The following is a 10,881-nucleotide window of genomic DNA, read 5'->3' on the forward strand; positions in this document are numbered from 1 at the left end:
GAGAGAGAGAGAGAGAGAAAGGAAGGAAGGAAGGAAGGAAGGAAGGAAGGAAGGAAGGAAGGAAGGAAGGAAGGAAGGAAGGAAGGAAGGAAGGAATTCAGCCCTGTTTTGTAGCCTTTGCCTATTTCTAAGGTGTCAATGCTCACACTGAAAATTTAGCAATTAGCTCTTGTAAGCTTGACCAAATCAGATCTATTATCTGGCGTTCATATCCCTAGTCATAGATACAGTGTCATTCTTAATAACATCTAATACTGAATTCATTTCTGGGTCATCATTATCATATTGTTGACTCATATTAAGATGTTTATTGTTTAATCATTCAATTCTGTCCTATTCTTCATGATCCTATGGACCATGGTTCACCAGGCCTTTCTATCCACCACTATGTCTTGAAGTCTATCCAAGTTCATGTTCGTTGCTTTCATGACACTATTTACTCATCTTCTGCTGTCCACTTTTCCTTTTGCCTTCAATTTTTCCCAGCATCAGGGTCTTTTCCAATGAGTCCTGTTTTCTCAGTATGTGGCTAAAGTATTTAAGCTTCAATATTTGTCCTTCCAATGAATAACCTAAATTAATTTTTTTTTAAGTATTCAGTGATTTGATCTCCTAGATGTCCAAGGAACTCTCAAGTCTTCTCTAACTCCACAATTCAAAATGGTTCATTCTGTGACATTAGCTTTTCTTATATTCCAGCTCTCATAGTCATACATTACTACTGGAAAAATCATTGTTTTGACTATATGGACTTTTGTAGCAAGATGATTTCTCTGCTTTTAGTACACTGTCCAGATCTGCATAGATTTCTTTTTTCCTCAGAGCAAACATCTTTAAATTTCATGACTGAAGCCACTGTCTGCAGTGATCTTTGAACCCATGAATATAAAATCTGACACTGCTTCAATTTGTTCTCCCTCTATTTGCCAGGGAGTACCAGTACCAGTACCAGTACTGCCAGTACCGGTGCCAGTTACCAATATCTCAGTTTCTTTTTTATGTTAAAATTCAAACCACCTTTCACACTCTTTTCCTTTCACATTTATTAAGAGGCTTCTTAATTCTTTTTCTGCCATCAAAGATGTATGGTTTGCTTATCTGAGATTGTTGATATTTCTCCTGGCAACTTTAATTCCAGCTTTTGATTCACCCAGCTTGGCATTTCACATGATAAGCTCTGTATATAAGTTAAATAAATAAGATTACAACATGCTTGTTTTTGTTGTTGTACTCCCTTCCCAATCTTAAATCAATCAGTTGTTACATGTTCAGTTCTAACTGTTGCTTTTTGACTGACATACAGATTTCTCTGGAGACAAGTCAGATGATCGGCTATTCTCATCTCTTTGAGGACTTGCCACATTTTGTTGTGATCTACACAGTCAAAGGCTTTGTTGTAATCAATGAAGCAGAAGTAGATTTTTTTCCCTGGAACTCTCTTGCTTTCTCCAACAAATATTGGCAATTTGGTCTCTAGTTCCTCTGTCTCTTCACAAACCATCCTGCTCCTCTGGTCATTCTTGGTTCATATATCGTCATCTGATGCTGTCCATTGTTGGGATTGGAAGCTCAATTCCGTGTGGACGGTCTCGGGCGGGTAAAAGTGGGACTTCTAAATCTTAGAGTCTTACGAGGCCCTCCATGAACAGTGGGGGTTCGAGAAGGTCAGACTGAGCTAGCTCGGCTAGCTCGGGTATTTCCGCCTCTCCCCGGGAGATACGTGATGGGTGGAGTCTCCCTGCCCTCGACGTCGTCCCGGATTGGAGCACACCTAGTTACCTAACAGCACGGTATTGAGATGCAAACTGTGTGGCTGAAGGTTAAGTAGGATTGAGGAAGCCTGAAAGCTCTCTTAGCACGTGTGGAGCCAAAGAGGACAGTAGGCTCCGCTTCTTTTCTTTTCTCTCTCCCCTCCTCCTCTCTCCCCGTTTGTACTTCTACTTCCAAGCCCTTAAGCTTAGCCTCCTTAGGAAATCTCCCCCTCTTCCTCCTAAGGAAGACGCCCCTGCACTTGTAACCCAGACCCTGAAATAAAGCTCAACCCTTGTTCGACTCTGGAACGTCCTTTCTCTCATACGTTTATCCGGTTTGGCCAACCGAAGACCTGGGACAGGTAAGAAAGACTCAGGTAGCCCAATACAGGCCTCTAGACCTGGCAGTCCATATGTAGAGTCATATTTTGGTTGTTGAAAAAGAATTGTTGTCTTGACAAAACTCTAGCAGTCTGTCTTGATTCACTGTGCATTCCAAGGTCAAATGTGTCTGTTACTCCAATTGTCTTTTTATCTCCTACTTTAGTATTCCCATCCCCTACGATGAATGTGATATCTTTTTTTTTTTTTTTAGGTATATTATATTTAGAAATAAATTATTTTAGTAAGTCTGTAGAATTGATCAACTTTGACCTTTTTAGCATCAACAGTTGGAGTATAGATTTGTATTACTATGGTGTTGAATGGTTTGCCTTGGATTCAAATATACACCACTCACAATTTTGAGATTATACTCGGTACTGTTTTTCTCACCCTTTTTTTTTTTTTTTTTTTTTTTTTACTGTGAGAGCTACTACATTTCTTCTGGGATTCTTGCCCACAGTAGTTTATACAATTATCACCTGAATTAAATTTACCCATTTCTGCCCATTTAAGTTCATTATCACCCACAATGTTGGTGTTTAAACTTTCTATCTCCTATTTGACAACATCCAGCTTACTTTCCAGATTCCTATGCAACGCTGATCTTTACACCATCACACTTTTCTTTAGTCATCAGATGAATCCACAACTGAGCTTCCTTTCAACTTTGACCTAGCCATTTCATTAGTAGTGGAGCTACTTGTAGTTGTCCTCCACTTTTCCCCAGTAGCATACTGGCCACTTTCTGACCTGAGAGCCCCATCTTCTAATGTCATCTTTTTTAAAAAAAAACATTTTAATATTGTTCATGCAATTTTCTTGGCAAAGATACTAGAGTGATTTGCCATTTCCTTCTCCACTGGATTACCTTATATCACAACTCTCCACCATAACGTGTTCATATTGGGATAACCCTGCATTACACAGCTCATAGTTTCATTGAGCTACATAAGCCTCTCTGTATAATAAGCTTGCATTCCATTAAAAACCCCAGATGTTTTTCCAGATGTACTGTTGCCTCACCATACCTCTCATATTTATTAGAGCAGCTATTTTTTTCAGCATAAATGTAAAACTCAAGTTTATTTCTATTAAATTTCATCTCATTAGATTTAGCCCTAGTATTCTAACTTATCAAGATCTCTTTGGATCCTAATTGTCATATAATGTATTAGCTTTGTATCATTTATAAATTTGATAGCTATGACAGTAGAAAAAAATGTGACTGAAATGATTAAATTCATTTTCTGTCTTTAAAAATTAATCCTATTTTTTTAACTGAGTTTGTCCTGTTACTACTTAAGTCATGATTCTTTGTCCCTAAACTTTGTTCAGAAATTCAGCTGTCATATAATGGGTTAAGTTTAGAAATCCAGTTCTCCTCCTAATCAGTGTTCTATTCTTGCCTCAAGGAAATCCTTTATACTTGAGGGATGTGGGTGGACAGTCTGGTTTAGTACCTTTACACCTCAAAGCTTTCCTTCAAGTTTATCTGGTTTGTTATCGAAAGAAGTCTGGTCTACTGTCTCTAACTTTGCAGGTAGATTTAAACCACAAACACTTCTTAGTCAGAAGAAGAAAGGAGGGAGTTGTTGTTAGCCCCTTATTTCCAATTTCTAACAGATCATATCATCTCCCAGACCTCAGCTCTCTAATCAATCATATCAATTTTGCCTTTCATGATGTGAAGCTTTTTCAGTTAACCATAGCTCATTCTGTGCCTAGGACATCTTGTACTCCATTTTGCACTCCTCAGAACTATAAAAGAGAGCTGTCACCTTTGTTCAGGGTCTTAGCTTTGTTAATAAATTGATTGTGTTTGGAAATTTGCATCTCAATCTACCTTAATTTTAACTATTACATGATTAAAAAATAGGGTTAAGGACAGACTTCCCAGGGTATTTTTCTAGTGACTGTCTTCAAAATTAACATTAAACCATTAATTACTACTTTTTGGATCTAGGAATTCAACCTGTATAAATTTATCTAATTATGCCATCATCTTGCCCACATTTCTCTTTATTTTCTACAAGAAGAACATTAGAGATATTGTCAAATGCTATGCTAATATTGGGTAAATTTTAGGTACAGGATTCTGTTTTTTCTCTCAGTATGGCAGCACTGACAAAAAGTAAATTAACTCAGTCTGGCCTAGCCTATTCTTGACAACTCCATGCCTTGTCTTTGTGATCACTACTTTCTTTTGTAGATGTTCACTCATCATTAATTTAATAAAACATTATATATTTCACCATTAATAAAAATCAAAGAGAAAGAGAGAGAAAAAGAGAGAGAAGTCATTTGACAGCCCACAAGCATAGTCCCCAAACTGTAAGAAATGGAATATATTTTATCACCTATACTTTAAAATGAAGATTAGTTATTAAAATTAATCTAATATTTGACTACCTGTTTTTTCATATTAATTTTTTTGTTCTTTATTTTTGTTTTCATATTAACATTCATATATCATTGTGTTTATTGTTCTGATTATATTCAGTTCTATATTAATTCATAAAGGTCTACCTATGTTTTTCTTATTTCCTCATACTTATTAACCTTTATGGCATAATAATATTCCATCACACACATATATCCCTTCTTTAGTCATTCCATTGAAAAAGGTATTGCAAATATTTTGGTACATTTGGGACTTTTCTTTCTGGGTTTATCTTCCTTGGCATGCATGCCTAGAAGAGAGAGTCAAAATGTACAGATAGGTGAGTGATTTTTGGACATAATTCCAAATAACTTCCCAAAATAATAGAACTAATTCATACATACACCAGGAGAGAATTCAGTGTGCCTTACTTCTCACAGCTCCTCCAACACTGGCTATTTTTGTCTTTTATATTTCTGCCATTTTGATGAGCATGAAGTAAGAATTTTTCTATGACAAAGTTGAGACTTCTGTGTGGCAGATAAATGGAGCAGTACAATTGTTGACCAGGCAAGTGTCAGCCTTATAGCTATAATCTGCTCAGGAAGAATCAGAAACCAAGTTTTGCTTGCGTACTCTTGCCCTTAGTCACAATGAATGATGACTGAGCTGCTTTGTATTGTTTATTTTTTTCTTTTCCAGCAGAGGAGAAAAAAAATTTCTGCCATAAGAAAGTTTTTGTGCAGTAACCATTGACTTTATTAATTAGGGTTTATTTATTTTTAATGACACAAAAAAAGAGGGCACACCACCCTGGGACACTTGCTCTGGCTGGTTTCTACTTATGAAAAGGGTGCATCATTGTGAGTAATTTTAATCTTGATATCATCAAGACCATGTCTGTGTGTGCCTGTACCTTTTGTCAAGGCACTTATCAATCTTAAGTTGAGGTTCATGAACATGTGGGCAATAAAGCACTGCTGATTTCATTATAAGTAACTTTAAAATATTTTTTGTCTGGTGAAATTATTTGTTAGATAATTGACAATTATAATTCTATAAATAATTTAATTTTTTTGTGTGTAAAATACAGTCAAAGAGAGAGTTACAAGAGAGACAGAATCAAAGACAGAGTGAGAAAGAGACTGAGAGAAACAGAGAGAACATTTAAGAATATCTTATTTGACCCTTTGCAAATAAAAAAGTGGGAGCATTTAGACTGATCCTTAAAAAAATTGAACCTTGTTGGCAAAGAAATATAAAAGGCCAGGTACACATTACTTCTTGTTACTTAATTTTACTGGTGATCCAATAAGGTTTTTCAGCTAATGTCAAGGTGACCAGGACCTTGGATGGATTTTCACAAGGAAAAGCTCTGAACCAGTGTTACTAATTCTGTTTGTGAGGATTTACGAAATAGTCCATACCCTCATTCATGGAAGTAACCTTTGAATAGTAGGGAATTTATGCAAAAAAAAAAAATGCTTGAATTATTTTTTTTGAAGACATCATTTATTGTAAAAGGTGAGATTTGTTTCCTGATACGTTATTGTTTTTTCTATTTCCTTAGTTATAAATGTACCATATTACAAATATACCAAGTTATAAATGTATCAAAGAAGGTACATTCCCTGGCAATTACCTCCTTTCAAGGAAAAGGGTCTCAGATAATCACTTTTTAAATATTCATTTGAGAGAGAAGAGAAACAATGCCTTCAATGAGGAGAAAACTGAAGCTTTCAAAAGAATTGAGGAAGAAGCCAGTGTGCCCAGTAAAAGAAGGAAGTTCCTTTATGAAATCACTAGTATATCTGCCAGTACTTCTGGTTGGACAAGAAATGTAAATACTCAAAGGACATACAAGTGGAGGCCGATGATGTCAGAAACAGCACTGCCTCAACAAGCAGCAGGGGTGATACCACAATCTCTAGTAGACAAAATCTCCTCCCTCCGCTGGATGGATGCCTAAGAGGGTCAAGGAAGAAAGAAGGAAGAAAACCTATTTGGTTCTTTTAAAAAAATGATTAACGAAAACCAAGAGCTAAGGAAAGAAAAGGTAAAAATAAAGCAAATACTTGTAGGACTCCAGGATTCTGGTGAGGAGTGATGAAAATTAATGTTGGATTATATTGTTTATTAAGAATATTTGTACATTGAACCCAACCATTTCCTCAGACTCCAACCCCTGAAGGTCAAGAAGGGCTTAATTAAGGGATTACTCCCAGCCCCCAAGGCATCTGCCTGAGCAGGGACCCTGGGTTTCCTTTATCTTGTAAAAAGATGCCAGCCTAACTAAGTTCTCCACTGTTCTTTGTGCTTTTGTCTTTGCTTTCCCCCTCATTAAGTTGGGAGTGACTTGGTCCATAAAGAGGAAACTAAGCCATTTTGGGGTGGGTTTTCTGACTGTGATTGACCACCCACTTTTCCCAGCTGCCTACCTCATCCTGTCCCCCTATGATGAAGTAATAGGGAGAAGCTGCAAACTTTTAGCCCACCTCCTCATCAAAATACCATCCAATCAGGATTGCTTCAAGTTCAAACCAGGGGGAGGTCCAAATGATGTGCTGTCAGGAGGAAGAGACCTGGATTTAAAGGGCCCTGGATGCTTCACTTGGCTTCTGGTAACCATAAGAGATCAATCAACTCAATTTATTGGCTATTGCTAGCCCAACTAATAGATTGATCAATCATGCTCTAAGCTCTGTCTTTTGGAATTTCATTTGTGATGAAGATTTTTGTATTGTTTCAATTATGATTCAAATCAATTATAATTCCTCTGGAATGATTGATCCTAGATTTTCTTTTTCGAGATTCTGAGTTTGTCACACAGTTGACTAACACTTAAACAATTTTCCCATATGTTTCAGCCAAATGTAGCCTTTGGTGGGCTAAGAAACAACAGCGATTGCTAAACTATAATTCATATTTTTTTTTTTATTATGGATGACTATTCCAGGGAGAGGTAGGCTAGTCTAACCTGTTGATTCCTTATTTAGCTCTAAAAAGATAATCTTCAGGAGAATATACATACATAATATATATGCACTATACATACTATATACATATGTAAAGCATGTGTATATACACACATATATCCTATCTATCTGGGTACGGAATGCAGAAATGAATATTACTGCAATTTAGTAACTAAGACAAATAAGGTGATTCATTCATTGGGTGACAGGGTGCTGCTGTGGAAAGCACCCTTGGCTTTAGAAGCAGAGAGCCTGGGTTTGTTTGTTGACTCTCTGTGCCTTTGGGCAAGTCACTTCATCACTATGGGAAATCAGTGTTCCTACTTGTAAAATAAGAAGGGTGGATGATATCTTAAAGATCCCTTCTAGTTTTACATCTGTGATCAAATGAGGTTCTGTTGGAATTTTGTGGGACCTAAGGATATATAGCCTTTTGGGCCTAAATCCTAATATGTTTTTCCTTTTTCTTTCACTCATCACTTTTTATTAAACACTCAATGTTAAAAGCACTGTTCTAAACACTGTGGGAAATCCAAAAATCATTGTTACATAGTACTAACAATATGTAGAAGTATATCACACACATACAAATATGCAGTATTTGTTGAAAGAAATCTTTTGTTTTTTCACTTTATTTCAAAGGGCTATGAGAGAGAGAAAATAGAATTCTGTTAATTAAAAACACAATTTAAAAAAAGAGTTGAAGAACGCTGCTACAGGAGTAGAATTTTACCTATACTTTTAGATGAGGTCACTGTATCATTGAATTACCTAATTGTTTTACTTTGCTACAAGAAGCTTTCATGGATGTGGATTGTAAAATCAAAAAATATCAATAAAACTTAAAACAAACAAATGATAACTATGTCAGAACAGATATAAGAACATAAGAGGTAAAAAATATTTTCAATATTATGAATTATTTCTGTAGAGGGATCCACTATGGAGATCAAGTACTTCTTCATTGAAGTACTTGAAGAGATTAGAGCACACTGATGTCCGAAGGATATAATTTCATTCAACTTTTCATTCAACTGAAACAGCTCTTTCCAAAGTTACCAGTGATCTTTTAACTGATAGATTTGATGGTCTTTGTGATTCAGCCTTAATATGTCTCAGTTGATTTGCTGTATTTCACAATGTCAGTATTGTCAACTGCTGACCACCCTCCCCTCCTGGATCTCTCTCCTTTCTGTATTTTTATGATATTACTCTTTTCTGATTTACTTTGTATCTAGCTAGCTTTATGCACATTAAATCTCCTAACCTGGGGAACTGGGCATTTCTCAGTGATTCAGTCTGTGGTCTCTTGTCCTCTACTCTTGCTCTCTTGGTTTAGGTTCCATGAATTTAACTATCATCTCTATACAGATGACACCTAGATTTATACACCTACCCCAATGCCCTCCCCTGATCTTTAGTCTCACTATACCAAAAAGTCTAATTTCAGACTTGTACACTTCAAATTTATTGTCCTGAAGACATTTTAAACTCAACATGTGTAAAACTGATTTCATCCTTTCCATTCAAACTCTTCCCTTCTCCAAACTTCACTATTTCTATTGAGGACACCCCCAACCTTTCAAGTCTCTCAGGTTTGAAATATCAGAATTATCCTGGGCCTTCTGACTCTCCTTCCACCCATATATTCAACCAATTGCCCAACCTCACCCATTTACACTTTCACATTATCTCTCTTCTCTGACTCCTTTTCTTCACTTACACAGGTACCATCTTAATGCAATCCCTCATCACTTCCTACTTAGATAATTGCAAAAGCTTCCTAATTCTTCTTCTGACTCAAAGTTCTCCCTACTTCAGTCCATCCAACAAACTGCTGCCAAAGTAATTTTTTTTGTGCTTTGATTTAACCACTTAATTTTCAAATTCATATGACTAGAAATAGCTGTGATTTCTTCTAAAAAAAAATTCTTGTTCATATGCTTTGACCATTTAGCAGTTGGAGAATGATTTGTATTCTTATAAATTTGACTCAGTTTCCTATGAATTTGAGAAATAAGTCCTTTATCAGTGTAACTTGATGTAGAAATTCTTTCCCTATAATCTTGACTGCATGGGTTTTGTTTGTGCAACATCTTTTTTAATTCAGTGTAATAAAAATTATTTATTTCACTGCCCATGCTCCTCCCTATCTATTATTTGGTCATAAATTTTTCCCTTATCCATACATCTGACTGGAAAAATTCTTTTTTTTTTTTTTTTTTTTTTAATTAATTTTTTTATTTTTTTTAATGTTTAACAATCACTGCCATACAATTGCGATTTTATCCCTCCCCACCCACCCCCCACTACCTCCCTCCCTCCCCACGACTGCATACAATTCTGTATAGATTCTACATATACTTTCCTATTGAGTATATTTTCACTATCGTCATGCTATGGAGTCAGACTAAGATAAATGAAAGAATCCGTATAACAAATCAGAACATGATACACAAACAGATACACATACACAAACATGATCTGCTACATTATGTGAGTGACTTCCATATTTCTCTCTCTGAGTGTGGAAGGCTTTTTGCCTTGAGGTCCACCATTGGGATTTTTTTTTTTTTTTCAGAAGTTCTTGTGTTATTACAAAAATCTAAGTCTACCAGAAAAAACTCTCACACACTGTGGTTGTTGCTGTGCATAAAGTTCTCCTGGTTCTGCTCCTTTCACTCAGCATCAGGTCATATAAGTCCTTCCAGGCCTCTCTGAAGTCTTCTTGTTCATCATTTCTTATGGCACAATAGTACTCCATTACATTCATATACCATAATTTATTCAGCCATTCCCCAATTGATGGACATCCCCTTGACTTCCAGTTTTTGGCAACTACATAGAGTGCTGCTATAAATATTTTTGTACATGTGGGACCCTTTCCCATTTTTATGATCTCTTGGGGATATAGTCCTAGAAGCGATATTGCTGGGTCAAAGGGTATGCACATTTTTGTAGCCCTTTGGGCATAGTTCCAAATTGCTCTCCAGAATGGTTGGATGCGCTCACAGCTCCACCAACAATGAATTAGTGTTCCAACTCTCCCACATCCTCTCCAGCATTTATCATTTTCTTGTTCTGTCATGTTTGCCAATCTTATAGGTGTGATGTGGTACCTCAGAGTTGTTTTGATTTGCATCTCTCTAACCAATAGTGATTTAGAGCATTTTTTCATATGATTATAGATAGCTTTAATTTCTTCCTCTGAAAATTGCCTGTTCATATCCTTTGACCATTTATCAATTGGGGAATGACTTGTATGATTATACATTTGGGTCAGTTCTCTATATATTCTAGAAATGAGGCCTTTATCCCCGAGCTTAGCTGTAAAAATTTTTTCCCAATTTACTACATCCCTCCGGATTTTGGTTGCATTGGGTTTGGTTGT

Source organism: Notamacropus eugenii, chromosome 4, assembly GCF_028372415.1.
Source record: "Notamacropus eugenii isolate mMacEug1 chromosome 4, mMacEug1.pri_v2, whole genome shotgun sequence".
In the NCBI taxonomy this organism is placed as follows: Eukaryota; Metazoa; Chordata; class Mammalia; order Diprotodontia; family Macropodidae; genus Notamacropus; species Notamacropus eugenii.